At 36.6% G+C, this 20386-nt stretch overlaps 1 long non-coding RNA gene across 3 annotated transcripts in view; it reads left to right on the forward strand.

Annotated features, from left to right (window-relative positions):
- The window catches only part of LOC103731026, a 131504-nt gene that overhangs the window by 62704 nt on the left and 48414 nt on the right, over positions 1–20386 (forward strand). The window contains exon 5 of one of the 3 annotated variants that reach the window (XR_003848891.1): positions 13256–13508. The exons of the other annotated variants lie outside the window; for them this stretch is intronic. This is a non-coding gene — a long non-coding RNA (uncharacterized LOC103731026). Of the gene's footprint in view, positions 1–13255; positions 13509–20386 lie in introns of those variants that run through there. 3 annotated transcript variants of the gene reach the window in all.

Here is a 20386-nt window from a genome sequence, read left to right on the forward strand (position 1 = left end):
GAGAAGGGTGGATATGATGAAAATATATTGCATCCATGAAATTTTCCAAAAACAATAAAAAAATTAGCTTAGTATTTTAATTAGGCAGAATTTCCCTTGTAAATGACAATTTTCTAAGAATGTTAAAGGATGGATTTTATTATGTTTTTATGGGAGGAGTTGTGGGGGAGAAGGGTGGATATGATGAAAATATATTGCATCCATGAAATTTTCCAAAAACAATAAAAAAATTAGCTTAGTATTTTAATTAGGCAGAATTTCCCTTGTAAATGACAATTTTCTAAGAATGTTAAAGGATGGATTTTATTATGTTTTTCTATGCTTGGGAATATTTTTACAAATGTTGTGCCAAACAAACAAACAAACAGAAGAAGCAATTTTGCAAAACTCTGTGGTCATGGGCCCCAAACTGAAGTCATTTTGTTCCTAGGATGTATTGTGGAAGCTCTCAGAATAATAGTTTTAGCAACTCAAGATTATAATTTTTTGACCATTTACAACTTATTCAAGTTTGTAAATTATGAACAGAGATACCCAATAGGTCATGTGCACAGTCTCATTGTCCCTGTTTCACGTTGATTTTCCCCAGAATATGGGATACAAGTCTTGATAACTTATCTAGTTTATTAATCTCTTCTGAAAAGAAGAATATTAATAACCTTGATTAGTTATGATGTTTAAATGTTATTGCATAAACATTTGGCTAATAAGTTACCTGATTTTTGTTGTTAGTAACATTCTGAAAGTGGAAGAAAAGTATGTACTCTATTCTCTTTCCCTTCTGATAACATTTTTGAGAGTATTCTGCAATTGTATAATTGATTTTTGTCTTAAGTATCTAACACTCTGTACATTCAAATAATAGAGTTACACTCCAAAGTCTATTAAAAACATATAATAATGAAGTTATCACTAAAGAAAATATGAAAATAGAAGTATAACCAAATAAGTGAAAGAAAATAAAAGGATTGAGATCATAGGAGACTAACTGGGAGGAATCCTGGTGTCCCTCTTGCTTCTTGGTTTTCTTCTGGGACAAGTCTTATCAGATGGAGAGAGCTGCTCTTTTCTTTGTGTTAAGCTCTAGTTTCTCTGAAATCTGACTTTGAATTCCCATATCTCCACTCTACAATGCCACCACATACTTCAGTAGCTCTATAGCACCGTAAAGGTTTATCAAGAAGATATCCAGGAATTAGTTATTTCTGTTTAGAACTCCAACCATGCCACACATAAAGGAAAAGCCTATAAAAAAACCACTGACTTCTTATTGGAAAGTTTAAAAGCCAGAAGAGCCTGTAGCAATATTATCTTCATTTTTTAACCTTGTTTATCCTCTTCTGTGAAAATGTGTGTATATGTGTGCATATATATTTGTACACAGTATATATAAATGTGATGTATTTATACATTTTTTTCCTGTGTGTAGAAAAATAGTGTAACAGGAGCTCTTTTCCAGGAGAAAACTTCATCAGTCCATTTATTTGGTTCAGTTATTTCTTATGGGCACACGTTTGTTGTCCTTCCTCAAATATTTGAGTACATTAAGTCGGAAAACATAGCTGCCAGTTTGTTGGATCATGCTTATAATTTCTTCTTGTACTATGTATCTGTTCAGCAACTCCTTGAAATTTTCATTTTGTTTTTAGTTTGTTACTTTAAAATTAACTACAAATTAAAGAAGTAAAGAGATAAAAGTACTATATCTTTTTTGGACTTTTTTCCAAAGGGAATTTTTGTCACAACATAAGTAATTTATCAAACATGTGTGTCCTATACAAAAACATGATGTATCCTAATTTCTGAAAATGACAAGAAAAATGGTATATATAGATACAGCTTTAATTATACTATTAAGAATAAAGTTAAGAGAGGGCTAATGAACCCCTCAACTCTCACCAGGGAGGCTCCCTTATACATCAGAGTGCAATGCACACAGAAATCCACATCTGGGTGTTTTGGAGGATAAGAGACTCTAGGGTGTAGGATGGGACTCCTATACAGAACCTCACCCACCCACAGCTCAGGGATCATTGCAGAAGAGGAGGTGGAAAGATTGTAAGAGCCAGGGCTGGTTCATGATTACAGGGAAGTGGAGGTTTCCAGGCCATTGGAGGGTTGCTTATGTGAGTCTGTGGCAGTGGTGGCATCAAGTACAGGACACATGTCAGCTCAATGAAACAAGGGCCCAGAGTGGAGGTAAAAAATAGGTGGCAGGCCAGCACTAAATTGAGATCTATTTGAGACTGATTGCTACTAGGTGAGGGAGAGTATGACTTACACACGACCACTGGATAGGCTGACTAGAGTCCAGTGGACACATTTACACCAAAGGACACTTGGGTATAAACACCTGATGGAATAGGACTAAGTATGTATGGTAGAGTGCATAGGGTTCAGTGGGGGGATAAGGGGAGGCATGGATTGCGGAGGGGGTATGGATTAGAGTGGGAAATATATAAAATTTTAAAAGCTCAATAAAAAGTTAAAAAAGAATGAAGTCAGGACATACACATTGCACATATACATAGATAGGTGTATATAACATACATATTAGAATAAAATCTCAGTTAATGTTTAGTTAAACTAGTCAATTTTTCTTTATTAACTATTTTTGATGGTTTCATGTGTGTGTGTGTGCGTGTGTGTGTGTGAGAGAGAGATGTATTCTTATTTCTCTCTCCCATACCCCCCCTTTTTTTTAATCTCCCTTTCTGTCAACCCCTTCTCCCATCCCTACCAGTTCCCATCTTAGATTCATGACTTTTGGTTTTGTTTTGTGATCCATCTAGTTTGACCAGGGCCATCTGTATGACCATTGGATTGGAACTGTCCATTGTACCCTGATGGGACCACCAGTGGGTACACAACTGAAGGCAATGATTTCCCCTTTATCTGAATCTATCAGTAGCAAATAGTTCAGCAGTGAGAGGTAGGGTTCACTGATTCCCTCTTCCATCCATGCCTGACTGTTGATGGTCCTTTTTTATTTTTCAGATGTGCAACTGCTGTGAGTTTGCGATTGGAATGGCTGTGTCTTGCCCAGATGTTATTTCACAGCCCTTGCTCCTTATTTTCCTGCTCTTACATTCTTTATGCCTCTTCTGCAATGCTTATTGAGCCTTAGATTGGATGGTAGAAATGACATTTTTTTTATTTTTTATTTTATGTATATGGGTGTATTGCCTGCATGCATGTAAATACACTTGTGTTGTTCAATGCCCAAAGAGGTCAGAAGAGGACGTCAGATCCCCTGGAACTGGAGTTACAAATGGTTGTTAACCACTGTGGTGTGAGTGCTGGGAATCAAACCCGGGTCCTCTGGAAGAGCAGCCAGAGCTCTTAAACCACTGAGCCAGCTCTCCAGCCCTGGGATAGTATAAATCACTTTTAAAGATGAATACATGTCTTCTATTTTTTTCTTAGTACCTTGTGCAGCTAAGAATATCCTCATTCACTAATGTATACTGGAAAGAGAGCCTTCTCTGAATAAGGCTGAGAGTAGCATTTGCCAAAATAAACAGTAATATTTGGAAGGCAGCTTGATGCTATGTTTTGAACTGTTTTTGAGACAGGATCTTACACAATATCTCAGGCTAACCCAGAGGTCACTTTATATCACAGGATGGACTATAACTCATGGTGATTATCCTGCTTCGGCTTCCTGAGTATGTGAGCCACCACACCCAGCAGAAGTGTTGCATTTCTTTCCTTTTTAAAAAAGTTTATTTGGTAACTTTAAGTGATTTTCTTTTTTTTTTGTTGTTGTATTAATTAAATTTGTCTGACAGCTGCACACACACACACACACACAATTCATTTTGACTGCTCTCATCCCACCTTCTCTTATCTCCTTCCTGCCCCAGTCAACTCTCCCTCCTCTTAACAAATCCCTTTCCCATCGTCTCACATTGTTAGAAGTACATTTCTTGAACACACACTTGCAGAAAAAAGGTCTTTGACATTATCTAGATGACCATCTATTTACTATTCTGATTTATGTAGAGCAGACAGGAAAGATTTTCTAAAAGTAACTGAAACAATGGGTATTTGTTGTTAATAACACCCTCTGAGTGATCAGTGTGCATTTATCATCTACCATAAGCCAGACAGTACGTTAGATGCTGAGGGTCAAATAAGAGTAAATGAGATATGGTCGTTGTATTCTTTTATAGTCAAATGGAGGAGATGGATATTGGTAAAAATATTCCAGAATTTAGTTTAAAATTAAAATAATCACAAATACTAAGGAAAAATGAGTGGTGTTCCAAAAAATATGCACAATTGAGGAAAAAAGTTATAGGTACATATTTAGGTGATAAAAAGACATGAAAACTATCCTTAGCAACTAAGAACAACATTGTTACAATTATTTATGCATCCGTTTGAGTAGTAAGGCTTTGATAAAGCTATGGATGGGAGTTATTTTCTATTGACTAGATAAGCTTAAGTAATTTTGAAGTAATAAGGGATTATTTGAAAAAAATTATAAAAACAATGTTAAATGTAAAAATTGGATCATCAGAGAAAAATGCCCCAATTTTATGCACTTAGAATCAGTTGAACAATTCCACATGCAAATTTTCTCTTTGTCTATGTCATATTTTTATAATGGTGCCTCTTTGCTTGAAAATATGACTTTAAGAACTATGAACTTGGTCAAAGTCAAAATTTTTCCCATAGGTATTAATAGAAGCATTTAAATTTTATATTACTTTTTAATTGATGTTTTATTTTTGTTGAAATTTAACTTGGTAAAGAGAATCTGTTATTACTTTAAATTTTTTAATTTTTTTGCTGCATGAACTATTTGTACAGTTGTTTGAATTGCATAACTTGTGAAAATTTAAAAAATAAAATAAGGATTTTTAATGTCATGCCATAATATTTTTCTTTTCTTATTTGTTTATATGAAAAAATCAAAATTTAATCTTAAATTTCTTAAAAATTAATTGGTCTGCACTTTGAGTCCTAATTATACTGTGTCATAATGTTAATTCTGCTTCTCTAAGTACTTAATTCATATTTCAGCAAGAATTGCTTTCTTTGAAATGTTTCTCTCACTTCAGTGGAGTGGAAACCATATTTTGATAACATCTTATTGATCACTGGGGGGCAAGTAAGTTACAAATAATGTCAAAGCTTGTACACACACAGCTTTTCCTAGGGTTGCAGAGGAAGCCTGCCAGATTCTGTGATGACCCCGTTCACCTCGTCACTGGTTCCCTGAATGAATTTCTTTTTTAAACAGGTGGTGGAGGTAAAAGCCCAGTGTTAGGTTGGAAGCTCAAAGCAAAATGTATACACTGAATTACATTTTTTAATCAAATGATGAATAATTAATGATATTCAATAATTACTTTTTCGCTTAGTTATTTTCAATATAGATTTCTGAGTAGCTATTGCATGTTTAGTACTTGGTATGGAATATTATGTTTTAGATGTTATTAGAATTACCAACTGAAACTACAACTTGTGTATCTATTATCCAAAATGTTTGGACCAAATGTGTTTCAGAGTTCTAATTTTTTAAAATCTTGGAATATTTGAATGTAATGAGAAATCTTGGGGATGCAATCCAAGCCTAAGCATGAAATTCATTAGTTTCACATATATATTTATAAAAGTTATACAGATAGAAAGCTATTTTATGCAATATTTTTAGTATGCCTATGTGTTCATTTTCTTTGCTATATCCTAGTTCAGACAGAAAGGAAGGAAGCAAGTGATTCAGGTCCTCAGTAGCCTGGGTGATGCCCTCTGCATTGGGATGACCTTTACTGAGTCTCCTGGTCCAATACTTATCAGTGGCACTTTCAGACATACCTGGAAAGAAGATGTAACCTGCACTTCTGGAGGTTCACTGAAAGTCACATGTAAAATTAGTCATCACATTAATAAGTTCTGTGTTTATTTTATGAAAGGGGATGGAAATCAGGACTGTCGCAGTAATCTTTTACCATGAAAAAGTAAGAGATAATCATTGTCATTTTCTGTCGTTTGTACTATCATCCAAAGAAACATACCCCAAAGCAGCATGTAGGTCAGTCAGAACAGATAATAAACAATCAAGTTTCTCTCCTGTGATGTGGACATTTTTGTCATCATGCAAATTGGTGTAACTAAAAATTGTGTAGTTGAGTAGCACAAAACAATTATTTTTTCACATTCTTTGTTATTATGATAACTTGGGTAGGGTTCCGAATAAACTGATCTCTGATAAGTGTGTGTGTATGTGTGTGTGTAAGTGTGTATGTATGCATATGATTAGTTGTATTTGCCCTTCTTGTCCAGAAAATCTGTATTTTATAAAATAAAAAGGAAAACTATATGAGATATGTAAGTTTTAGATTTTTGAGTCTAAGTATTCATATCTGTAAACATGAAACTTGTCTGGAAAATCAGTTTTCTGTTGAGGCTCTTGGTATTTCCATCAGAAAATACATTGAGAATTTTGAATGTTGACTTTAAGACTCATGGAAACTGTATACTAGCAAGTTTCTCCCTTTTGAAAAACAGTCACAGGTCATTGACTGACTGTGCATTCACTGTCTTCTCTGCTATCTCGTCTGTGGGCATCTAGGGTGAGGTGTCAGACAGGAGGAAGGAGGTTTGGATTCTCATTGTGCTGTTTTGATACTTCTATACAAAGTAACTATTATTTTTAAATAACTGAATATGCATTTGAAAGAAGAGACAAAACTCATTAAAAGTTCTCAACTTTAAAAAAAATTGGTAACAAATTCAGAAACTCTGTAATTTACCCTGTGTACCAGGAAACTGTTAAATAAAACAAAAATTAATATAAACTGATATCTGGGTAGGCAAGATGACTCAGTAAAGGGACTTGTCACCAAGTCTGTCTGTCTGACTTTGATCCCTGGAATACACATGGTAGAAGGAGAGAATCAACTCCTTCAAGTTGTTCTCCGACTTGCACATATCTGCCATGGCATGTGTATGCCTCCACTAAATAGACAAAGAAATGAAAAAAATTTAAAAATAAACTGATACTAGAAAGTTAAACAGTCCCATGACTACGGAGATAATCCTACAGGCACCTGGGACCCTGCTCATACAAACCTACAGAAATGGTGTCAGCACACATAAGATCCATGCAAACTTAGGCAGAGGAAAGCCCAGCACAGAACTGTGGAAATGAACAGCAAGCCCCAATCTTAGTCAAAGAATTATTGGCAACTGATTACTGCTGGGTGAGGAAGAGCTGATCTTGAAGAGAGAAACTCTAGATAGGCTGACTAAACCACGGTAGATGAACTTGCACTGAGGGACATCTCAGGACACTAAGTTTACATAATAGGCCTAATACAAATGACAGAATGTATGAACTCCAGCAGGGGGCTATGGGAGAGTGCCAAAGGAGAAGGGGGCATAAAGATGATTTTCTGTATGAAATACACAAAAATTCAGTAAAAAAAATTAAAAAGGCTCCCATGACTATAGTGTAGTGCTATTTTTAGTATTTAATTTCAGTGGTTAAGAGCACTCTTAGGGCAGCAAAATGGCTCAGGGGGTAAAAGTGCTTCCAACCAAACCTGATAGCTTCAGTTCAATCCCCCCAAACCCATTCTGTAGAAAGAGAGAACTGACTCCAGTAAGTGGTCGTCTGACCTTGGTGTGTATGCCTCTGTATGAGTACACACCATACACACACACACACACACACACACACACACACACACGCACACGCACACGCACACACACAGAGAAAAATAAATGTAATTTAGGCCACGCATGTTTGACCCACACTTTTAACCCCAGCACTCGGGAGGCAGAGGCAGGTGTCACTGTGAGATTGAGGCCAGCCTGGTCTCTACAGTGAATCCAGGTCAGCTGTGGCTACAGGGAGACACTGTCTCAAGAAGACAAACAAAACAAAACAAAGCAAAAAACTAGATGAAGGCTGGAGAGATGACTCAGTGGCTGTTCTCGCAGAGGAACTGGGTTCTGTTCCCAGCACCTACAGGGCAGCTAACAACTGTCTGTAACTCCAGTTCCAGGGGATCCAACAGCCTCTTCTGTCCTCCATGTGCATTGCACAACACTGGTGTACTTACCTATATGCAGGCAATACACACATACACATAAAGAAACAAAAAAATATATTAAAAAAGAAAAAATCATGGTTTTTTGTTTATCTAGATTCTAAGGAGAACAATAGATTTTTGAAATGTCTTTCTTGGACAATCAAAAGTTAATTGTGAAATTCACATATGTGAGGAATGTTGGAAGGATTTTTTGTTCCTTATGTTTGGTTTTCTCAATGATTTATGTATCCATCAAGACTATATATAAGACAGGTGAACCTCTGAGTTTTACAGGTACCATAAAGTTCTACTTTCTTTGAGGTATCTTATTTAGAGATTTAAATATATTATACTTTCAAAAGTTACCTAAACATTGAAATGGAAAAATAATTCAAATAATAAAAATGAAATATTTAATTTAGGAAGTATTAGAAAAATGATAGATTTCAAACATTAAGAAAGTAGAGATTAAAAAATACTAACAATATTAGCACTCTGGCCCTTTTACATATACTTTTTTTGTTATGAGGAAATAAAAAGCCACAAAAGCTTTTGAGTTCCTTCCTATCTTATTCTGCCTGTTTCACTTCTCCAGAAAGGAACATCACCATGAAGACTGTAGATGTTCATCTCCCAAATCCATAGATTATACATACTGTTCTATCAATATAGTACTTGCTAAACAAATGTGGCTAATTAAGTTTCAATTAAAATGAAGTATATTCAGTTTCTTAGGAGCAAAGCCACTTAAGTGCTCAACATGCAGCTAGGAGATGGCGCAGATTCTGGGTGTGTTTACCATTGCAGAAAGTTCTGATATACTATTGGCAGGTTCTAGGCTTCGTACAGACTCCATCATACTCTACATGTTTTGGAGTTGGCTATTTCACTCAGTATTGTACGTTACATATTTATCTACACTGATGCATGCAGCATCATTTCCGCAGAATTCCCTGTGTAAATATCACTGCAATATTTAATTGATCACTGATTTGTGGACGTTTAATTTATTTTTCATTTCTAAATGTTAAAATAATTTGACAGTGAGCTCTTTTATGCCTGTTCTTTTTTTGCTTACTGTGTTAAAGTTTATTTAGAGGGTACGTTCCTTGGTTGTAATCATTATCAAATTTAAAGCATGTGATCAGCTCTTTTCCCAAAGTAGTACGGCTTATTTATGCTTTAATCAGCAGTGCATAAAATTTCCTTTTTCTTATATGCTTGCTATTTAATATTATTAGATTATAGTGTAAAATGTTATTTTGTTTTAATATGAACTTAGGTAATATTTAGTGAGAATAGACAACCTTTCATAGGTTTATTGGCTATTTGGATTTCCTTTTCTCTGAATTACCTATTCACATTCTTTTTTATTACATTAATTTATTTCCGTGTGTGTGTGTGTGTGTGTGTGTGTATGTGTATGCAGAGACACATACCATAGCACATGTGTAGGGGTCAGAGGTCAGAGGAGAGAGCCTGCTCTTTCCTGTCATGTGGGCCTGGGGATCGAACTGAGGTCTTTAGACTTGGCAGCAGCCTTTACCTGCTGTCATCTCTCTGGCCAGCCCTACTTTGTTTTTAAACTGTGTTGTTTTTGATTTAAGGATTCTGTATAATAATTTGCTTTTGGTTATAGGTACTATAAATTTATCTCATTTTGTGGCTTTTAAAAACTTTGCTTGTAGTATCTGATGCAAAGAAGTTGTAAATATTTATCTGTAAATAAACGTTTTGGTCTTGTTTAAGAATGCATTTCCTGTTTTGATATTATATTGTTAATTTCTTCTCTTCTAAAAGTGTTAAGAATTTTTTTCTGTATTTAATTTTGATGTTGTTGTTTTTTGAGACTAGGTCTCACGTATCCCAGGCTGACCATAACTTTGCTATGTAGCCAAGGATGACCTTAGACTTCTTATCTTCCTGCCTCTGCCTTTGAGGGCAGAGATTATAGGATTATAAATTTGGTAGGAATCAAATTCAGGGCTTCATGCATGCTAGGCAAGCACTTTACCAACTGAGCTACATCTCCAACTATACATTTAGGTTTTTGAAATCCACCTGGGTTTTGTTTTGATGATATATTTTTCCCTTATGTATATCCAATTTTCTCACAATTGTTTCTGAATAATATATGCTTTCCTCAATGATTTGTTTTGCCAACTCTCTTATATACTAAATAATTATGTGTACATGGGTCTGTTTCTGGTTCTTCTAATCTGTGGAGGCTGAGTTGTATAACCTTATGCCAACATCACGCCATCTAAATGATCAAACTCAGCAGGATGATGCCTCCTACAGTCTTCCCACATTGTTCATCTTTAAAAGTGTCTCCTTTTTAGTCTGTTCTCTTTCATATCAATTAAAAGTCATGTTGTCCACTTTTACTAATCCTTATGTAATTTCTTTTTTTTTTTTTTGGTCTTTTCGAGACAGGGTCTCCCTGTAGCCCCAGCTGTCCTGGAACTCACTATGTGGACCATGCTGGCCTTGAACTCACAGAGATCTGCCTGCCTCTGCCTCCCAAGTGCTGGGATTAAAGGTGTGCACCACCATGCCCAGCTCCTTATGTAATTTCTATCGCAAATGAATTTATACGGTGGTTTAGTGAGAACAGATTTTTGGGGGGTGAAGGTTGTGATAGCAGTTTATTTGAAAGCTCTCAGTGAGCAGAGAAACAACAACCAGCTGGGGGAAGTCAGACATCTTTTATAGGCAGTTAGGTTCTTGGCTAACTTTCCATGATGTAGGCTGGGCAGTTCAGCTCAGGATTGGTTGGTCTCCTGATAAGCAGAGGGACTTTCCCGGGGGAAAGTCCAGACTCACCATTTTAGAATATTGGGAACTTAGTTGCCATTTTAGGAGCCTGCCAGGAACCTAATATTGCAGCCTTTTGTTGATTATAAGGGGCAACAGTGCCCCCCCCTTTTTTTTCTTTTTAGCTACTTCCTGTTGGACAGGGACGTCAGCAAAGAGGATTATCTCAAAAGGCTGAAACATCAGTCTGAAGTGTGGGGTCAGGTGGGCAGTCTATGCTTATACTACCCTGAATGCACCTGAGAATAGATTTTTTTTTTTTTTGTCTTTTTGAGACAGGGTCTCCCTGTAGCCCCAGCTGTCCTGGAGCTCACTATGTAGACCAGGCTGGCCTTGAACTCACAGAGATCCGCCTGCCTCTGCCTCCCAAGTGCTGGGATTAAAGGCATGCGCCACCATGTCCGGCGAGAATAGATTTTTAACAATATATTATTTAATATTTGAGAATCTCATACATATATCAATGTTTTGTTATTATATTTGCCCCTTTTCTTCTGCCATACAACTCCTCCTGGATCTTACCCCAACACCTTGCCCAATTTCATGTCTCCTTTAATACAATTTTTTTTATAATCCACTGAGTCTAATTTAGTGCTGCCCATATGTGTATGGGTATGGGGCCATCCACTGGAGTATGGTCAACCTACCCAGAACTATATCCCTAAAGAAAAACGACTCTTCCTCCCTAGCAGCCACTGATGTCACTAGCTCCTCAGCTAGGGTGGGCACCCATGTACCCCTCTGTCATCCATGCTGGAATGTTAATGGCTTGATTTTGAGCAGGAAAACACAGCTGCTATGACTTCTTGAGTGCACAGGTCCTGTCATGTCCAAAAGGTACTGTTTTACCTCAGTCATTTCCAACTTCTGCCTTTTGCAATCTTTCTGCCTCCTCTTCCGTAATGTTCCCTGAGACTTGAAAGAATTGATAGTCTTATGAGACTAAATCTTCCTATCCATTAATGTGGTCTATGTTCCTATTTTTTTGTTTCCATTTGTGTCTGACGGTAAAGTTTTATAACTTTTCTCTATAACAATCTTAGCAAGATTTTGTTAAACACACAGCTAGGCACATTATAATTTTGTTTTATTGTAGATGAGGTCATTCATTATAATTTTACTTTGGTATAAGAATGTTGTTAGTCTTTTGCATACTGATCATATATCCAAATATTGTTGAATTATTTTATAGTTTTGAGTTTTAGATTCTTTTGGATACTTTGTGTAATTGTGTTATCTGTTAACATATTGTAAAATATGTAAAAACTATATACTGTCAATCCTTAAATATTTAAAAAATTTGTTAGGCTTTCCTAAATTATGTTGAATAGAAATAGTAATAACATTGTTATCATGTGTCTCATTAAAAATACTAAAGTTTTACCATTAAATATTAGATTAAGAATATATATTCTTAGCTTTCTAAGTGGTTCTTAATAATAGATATGTATTTTTTCCTTTATTTTTGAAGTACTCTTAAGAATTCTTCCTTGAAAAGAGCCCCAAAAAGGGGGATTGTAGGAAACAGATGTTACCAAAAAGGAAATGGGGGGGGGAATTGGGGTGTTAAAGTGGGAAAGGAAGAGGGAAGGACAGATAGGGAATCACGGGGGTAAAGGGGATCAAGGTAGGAGGCAGGTATTATCAAGGGGAAAATGAGGGTACTTTAACTGTGGAGGGAGGAGGGAGGTCAGACAGGGAGAGCGAGAGGAGAGATAAATAAAATTTAGGTGGTGTGAAAAAACAGGGGTAAATGTATTAGCTCAAAAACCTGCTGAAAAATACACATACAGTGTCTGAACATGAGTGTGTGTGTACACCTGAAGGCTATATAACAAGAAACATAGTGTCAGACAGGAGAAACCTCCCTTCAGGTTGTTGGTCAGGGTAGTTCAAGAGACTCCCAAAATAATACAGACTATTGCCACAGCCCTTGTTTACCACTTAGAACTTGAAGGTAAGACCCTATTGCTGAAGACAGGACATATTTCAGACACAAGACTTGGAGCAATGGAGCTGGAACTGACCTGGAAGCCTCCTCCCTGAAGACTAGCTCTCAAAGCTCTGGAGGATAGTATGCAACCTACTAAGGTAGAAAAATCAATCAATGGTCCAATCCCAGCTTTAAAGCCTAATAACCATAACAGTGACCAGCACAATAAACTATATTTGTGTAGTAGTGGCACTTTTATCTTGGGGGTAATCAACAGCTGTCTAATTGGACTTTTAAGCCCTCTCAATCAGAGGGAACTCATGGGTGGCACTGTAAACATAGCCAAATATACATGACAGAAGAGGTCGTAGATTCTAGGGAAAACCCTATCTCTGTCATATGTCTAGACAAGTATAATTTCTTACTGTATTCTGAATATGGATCCTTATATTTACAGATAAATATACCATTCACCACTCATCAAAGAAGCTTATTTTTGCATCAGATGGAAGCTTTTACAAAGTTCAACACACAGAGAATAAGTGTCTGAGAGATGCCAAGCCCTACGTGACACACCTACAGTGGAATCTTTACACCTAAGGCTCGTGGAACAGAGGGTAGAGAGACTATTAATGTATCCCTCAACTTTCACCAGTGAAGCTTCCTCATGCAACAGAGTGGGAGACTGCAATGCACACAGAAGGCCACAGCTACCCAAGGCATAGAGAATAAGAGACTGTAGTGTGTGTGTCCTTGGATAGGACTCCTATATTAAACCTCACCCACCCATGGCTCAGGGAAGGGTGAGAAAAGATTCTAAGAGCCAGAGGTTGGTGCAGGAATAGAAGGAAAAAGAGTCTTCCAGGCCTCTGGGAACTTGCTCATAGGAATTTGCAGCAATCATGACACCATGTACAACATTCATGCAAACTCAACCAGGCAAAAATCCAGAACTGGGGAAATGGGCAGCAGGCCTCAACCTTAGCAGAGGAACTGTTAGCAATTGATTACTGCTGGGAGAGGGAGTAACTCCAGATAGGCTGATTAGACTCCAGCGATGAACTTGCACCGAGGGACATCTGGGTACAAAAGCTTGACTGAATAGGCTTTAACATATATGAGAGAATGCATGAAATCTGGTGGACAGTGCTATGGAGGGGTGTGGATGGGGGGAGGGGGTCTAAATATGACTAAAGTATGAAATGCATAGAAATTCAATAAAATATACATTAAAGGTAAAAAATATTAAATAAGAATTCTTCCTTTAATATGCTAATATAACAAATTAGTATATTTTTAAATGTTAATTCTTGACTTTATGGGAGAAACTGTACTTGATCATTATCTTCTATGTACCCATGTGCACATGTGCAAACTTATGTAGACACATAGATAGTATAGACAGATACATACTTTCCTTGGTATGTTTGCTCATATTTCATGTAGAATTTTTCTTTTCATCTATGTTAATAAAAGAAAATGACCTGTAGTCTTTTTATTCATGTTTTGTCATTTTGGACATTAATGTTACACTACTTTATAAACAGACTGGTTAGCTTTTTCTACTTTTTTAATTTATGAAATATCTTGCTTAAAGAGGGGGCTATCTGATTTTTTTAATGAATAAGTACTACTTCTGTATAAACAACCAATGATTAACACCTTGTGGCTAATTTTTGAGTTCTGATTTATTTTTTGATGGTTTTATATATATATATATACACATATGTTTTACATATCTTGACCTTAATTTCTATTTATATAGAATGTCCTAAAAGTATTAGTACTGATTTAAGTTTATGGAACTTTTCATGCTTGTTTTTTGAAACAGGGTCTTCTTTAGTTTAGGCTGGTCTTGAACTCATTATGTAGCTGAGAATGACCTTGAACTCCTGATCCTCTTGTATCTATCTCCCAAGTACTGGTATAAGCTTAAATAACCTAAGGTCCTCTGAGTTCTGAGAATACAGGAAAATGCCATCATGCCTGGTTTTGTTGTTTTTGAAAAACAAATTTGTTTCTGCATTTGCCGTCTTTATCAGATGAGCTAAAAGCCATTAAAATTAATAGTTGATGTATCATCTTTACAGGTTTTCCTTCTTTTTGTCCTGCATAATTTATTTTTTTGAGGAAATCAGCTTCTTAGTGTTTGGAGTTGATAGAACCACCCTCTACCTGTAGGTTCCAGTGATTCCCTAGACTCATAGGACTCAGCACACAGTAATACTTTTGGTATGTTTATTATAGCAGAAGTACACAAAAATTTTTGTAACAAAGGAAAATGAAGTTGAGTTTTGAGGGTCCAAGAACCCTCAAACAACACAAACTTTGTTGCCTCAGGAAGAGTTCTCATAACATTTGTGAAGTGTCTACCAGAAACTGCCGTAGAAAGTTTGTGCCCATGGTGTTTATTGAAGGCTGGTCATGCCTCTTCCTGGCATATGCAAAATTCCAGAGTTTCAGAAAGACAGGAGGGGTTTGATGTAATTAAATGGTATGAACAGTTTAGGCATAAGGAACAATTCCTGGATAGACAGGAGGCCCCCAAAACAGAAGTTTACAGGGTCAATCTTACAAACAGGATTTTTTTTTTTCTTTTCCCATGAAATCCTTCAGTTCCAGATTTAAGATTAAAGGAATTTCACTTAATTTTTTTGTTTTCTTTGTTTTTGGGTTTTTCTGTTCTTTTTTTTTTTTGTTCTTGTTAGTGAAAATGTAGTTCCTACTAATAGTAAAACTATTTAAAATATAAATATTAATGTTAATAATACCAATGCCATTACTAACAACATGGCTACTGGAAACAATTTAAAATTTCTATGCAGGATTTTTAGTACTTGTTAAGAGCTTATTATTAAATTACTCTGAAGTCACTGGGAATAGTTGTTCTCTGTGTGCTTGACTTAGCAATTTGATACATAGGTTAGTTTACCTCATAGCTTTCAATTTTCTTTTCTATTAGCTTACTAATAATTAGGCTTCATTATGACATTTCTCAAAGGAAATTTGTTTTTGTGGTCTCCCCTGTTTCTCCTTGTGCCCTCCCACCCTTCATCTCCTTTCCACTTTCATATCACATGAACCTTTTGCGTTTCTCCTTGTGCCCTCCCACCCTTAATCTCCTTTCCACTTTCATATCACATGAGACCTTTTGTGCCCCTCTGACAGCTCTTGTTCCCTCTCGGATTTCACATTATTGATTCAATTTTGTTTTACAATTATATTTACATCTTCTATCATTTCAAGGCAAGAAAATAAGGCAAAATAGGAAAAGTCTAGCTTCTATTTTTCCTTCTTTACTACTTTCTCTCCTTTCCCATAGTAATTTAGTTAGTTTTTGATTTCTTTCATTTTTTTAGAGTAAAACCAAATTTACATCTTCTTTCCTTAGGAAAATACAAACATACTATTATGCGCCTGTTTATTTAGCAGTATTTCCTAGGGATTGTACCACCATAGGCTATAAAAATCTCTTATTAGGATCTGTTTGTTATTGGGCATGGGCTCACAATAGCACACAGGTAAAGTACATTTGGATCCCAAATGTATCTTTAGGTTTTGCTCTTTTACAGAAAACTTTTTCCTGCCCAGAGATTTTGGAAAAAAAAATTCAACTTCCTTGCTTTTCTCCCAGGCAGTATTTCTGTTTATCTTCCCAACCCCCTTTTGAATGGCATCAGTCTCTTTTGAACCTTTCATTTCATTTTAATTGTCTACTGTAAGGCCCCCAAACCACACATTGTCTGTACATGTAGACCTTAAAACCTTATCTGTCAGGCTTGGCTTCTTTGTATTTCCTTACATGGTTGGTGCTATAACTTGCGTTCTTGTAATTTTTAGTTTTTGAGTTTCTCTGTCTGTCTGTCTGTCTGTCTGTCTGTCTCTCTCTCTCTCTCTGTGCATGCATGTGTGGGTCCTTCAGTGCGTGTGTGTTTGTGCATTCTCTATTTTACTGGGCACTTCTGTTTATGCTGGAAGTAGATCAACTGTATTTACCTCTATCATCCACATGCCACCCTTTTCTGTAATCAACCAGCTGACAGAAGACACACACACACACACACACACACACACACACACACACACACGAGTGATGGGTATAAAGAATTTTATAAGGTAGAACTTAGGACTAAAATTAACTTTTCCTACCAAACCTGTTCCTGGTTCTTTCATTTGAAATGGTAACTCATCTTCTGTAATCATAATTTTAAGGAGTTTTTCAGCATATTCTCAAATTCTCCACCCCTCTTGCCTTCTTATTTTTCTCTAAAGCAAAGAAAAATGTGCACAAGGGAAGCTAAGTTAACTCATTTTAGTGTTTCTTTCAAAAGTGCAATAAATAAAATTGCAAGGCTTTTAGATAACATTATAGAGAACTTAAAGTATTTATTTTTGGTCTTTTTGAGATAGGGTCTCCCTGTGGCCCTAGCTGGCCTCGTACTCACTATGTAGACCAAGCTGGCCTCCATCTTACAGAGACTTACCTGCCTCTGTCTCCTGAGTCCTGTTATTAAAGTCATGTACCCCATGCCTGGCTAACTTAAATTATTTTTAATGAAATGAAAAAAAGTAAGTAACTGTAGCTAGGTGACTAGCAGACACAAGTGCAGACCTAGCTCTAGGTGTTGTGTATCTTTGAAGAGCGTTTCCCACTGCAGCACTCCCTGCTTGAATTCATGTTCGTTTTGTTTATGTTCTCTGACTGGCCTCTTCCCATGGCTTTCTTTTATTCTCTGTTTACAGTGTAGGTGTTTCATTAAAATTGCATCTGGTTACTGGCATGTCACATAGGTGAGCTTCTGTATTTAATATATTTTAACTGGATTTTTTTGCTCTGTTCATTTCTGTAAATTTAAGAATAGAGCCAATATTGATAAATAGGTATTTCAGAAACACACATCAGTGTTAAATTTTCAGATCTTTTGAACAGATCCATAGCGTTCAGAGAAATTGTCCTGTGGAGATACCACATTTATTTGGAAGTTTGAGCTGACTTATGAATTTTGCAAAAGTATAAGAAAAATTTATTCAATCAATTTTAAGTTTTAGTGATAAAAGATACTATATTTCTATTGTTTTAACATATACAAAATATTTAGCTAGGGGAAAAACAATAACAGAAACACCATTCTATCTTTATTTAGACTAAGTAGTTCTGGAGAAAGTTCATCTCCACGGACCCTCAAAAATGCTATCTATAAGAAAATTTGAAGCATAATATTTCTTTCTTTTTTTAAAGTCAAGGTAAAGGGCTGGGGACATAGTTCAGTTGGAAGAGTATTTGCCAAACATGTAAAAAGTTCAGAATTTGATCCCCATTACCACATAAAATGGGATTTTGTGGCACAGCCCTGCTACCCCAGTCCTTCGGAAGAAGAGGCTGGAACATCAGAAGTTTAAGGTCATCTTGGGCTACATGAGATCCTGTTTCAAAAAAGAAAAAAGGCAACATGTTATTTAATGTTGTGTATGGATCAGCAACTTGAGAGTGACGTTCTCAATTTGACCCTTAATTCTACACTGCTCATTTGCTAACATATTTACAACAAACACGAAGAATGTCAGGAAACTATGAAGAATCTTAACTTTGACTTTTCTTGATGTTTCAAACTGACATTTGCCACACGTTTTCTTCAGACATTTTTCTGTCATCTGTGTCAGTTATATCCAGCTTTTACACATATCAATTAGATTTTGCATATAGCACACACATTTAGTATGTTTGTATAAGTAAAAACAATAAAATTCACATGAATTAACAAACAGGGCTCCATAAGAAAACCATCCTGGATACTCTAGTTGTCACTGTTCTGTTCTACAGTGAGGTGAGATTTAAGAGATGGAGCTCAGTTTTCCATCTAATTGAAATTGCAAAGCAGAATCTTGATCCACTTGTTGAAAACAGGACCATGTCTTTTCTCAGAAGCTACAGACCAACCAGTTGAAAGGTTGACAGCTGTATGAAGAGAATACAACTTTACATTTGGTTTCATGCAGCAAGAGTTTTAACCACAGGAAGTTGGAATGCTTGCCTTTAACACAGCAAATTAAACAGCGTATCTCCACAGTTCTTCAGAGTCATTTCCTGCTTCAACATTCTTTATGGACCCCAGGAATTTAGGCTTCAAGTTGTTTCTGTTATCTGGAGAACTACAAGATAAAGCTACTGCTAGTCATTGAGGGATTGTATGGTGGTGCATGCCTTTAATCCAAGCACTTGGGAGGCAGAGGCAGGCGGATCTCTGTACCTTCAAGGCCAGCCTGGTCTACATAGTGAGTTCCAGGCCAGCTGGGGCTACAGGGAGACCCTGTCTCAAAAAGACAAAAAAAAAAAAAAAAAAAGAAAGAAAAGGGGGCCTCTATCAAATGTGTCACGAAAATCAAGGGAAGGACTGCATTATGGAAGTCCACTCTTTGGACAGTGAGTTGAGTCACTGGGTTTCTTCTTGTGCAGTTTGTATGTAGGCACATTACTAATGAAAATCACCAGTACTAATGCACATATCCTTCGTACTGACAGTAGAAGGAGTCTGACTAACATAAGGTGACCTATGTGGCTAGTATGCATCCAAGGAACTTAAATCTTTTAAAAGCAATCAGGTCTAGGAGCCAAGTTGTAATTCGTATTTTTTTTACTTACTGATTTTTTTTTTGTGTATTTCATAGAGAACATCCTAAACAATCTTATTTATCTTTATATCCACATCCCAAATGGCACCCTCCCATAGCCTCCCCACCCCACTGGAGCCCATATACTCTGTCATACCTGTTACCGTCCACTGTGTTGTCAGTGCCCCCAGTCTTTCCCCAGTGCAAGTCCATCCGCTGAGTCTAGTCAGCCTATCTAGAGTCCCTTGTTTTAGGAAGATTAGTCCTTCCTCATCTAGCAGCAATCAGTTGCCAACATTCCTTTAGATGAGATTGGGGTCTGCTATTCATTTTCTCAGTTCTAGGCTGGGTTACTGTCTGGGAGTCTCTTGGGCCACCCTGGCCAACAACTCAAAGGAAGGTATCTCCTGTCTGGCATTGTTTCTTGTTATATAGCCTTTAGCTATACACATGAACTCTTAAAGAAATATACTGATCACTTAAATCTTTGGTTATACTTTCCCTTTCGGTGTTTAAGACCATACAGTTGGCCCAAATAAACCAATTTATTTTTATTCTTAAGGCCATTTGAGGATCTGTTCCTTAGGGATCACATGGGCTTGGCAGCACCCCTGGCTCTTTTCTTTTACCAGATCCATTTACGTGAAGATAGTCAAAGGTCCTTCTCTACCGTGGATGGCTTCACATGGAAGCATGGAGGAAATGTTTCCTCTGTGTTGACCCTCCTCTTTGTAGGCTGGACACTGGTTCAAGTCCATCAGTTGGGGTCTCCATGGCCTCCTGAGCAAGAGGACAGTTACAGAACATTGTGAGAGATGCTCTATAGTCCCCTGAAACTTAGTCGAACTTGGAGGGCAAAGATCAAAAACTGTCCTTTTAAAAAATATTTTATTTATTATTTTTAAGTGTAAGAATATATTGCCTGCTTGTATGTGAGTGCACCGGTGTTGTGCAATGCTGCGGAGGTCAGAAGAGGGCT

The sequence above is a fragment of the Nannospalax galili genome, unplaced genomic scaffold (assembly GCF_000622305.1).
Source record: "Nannospalax galili isolate Female #2095 unplaced genomic scaffold, S.galili_v1.0 scaffold173, whole genome shotgun sequence".
NCBI classification, from domain to species: domain Eukaryota; kingdom Metazoa; phylum Chordata; class Mammalia; order Rodentia; family Spalacidae; genus Nannospalax; species Nannospalax galili.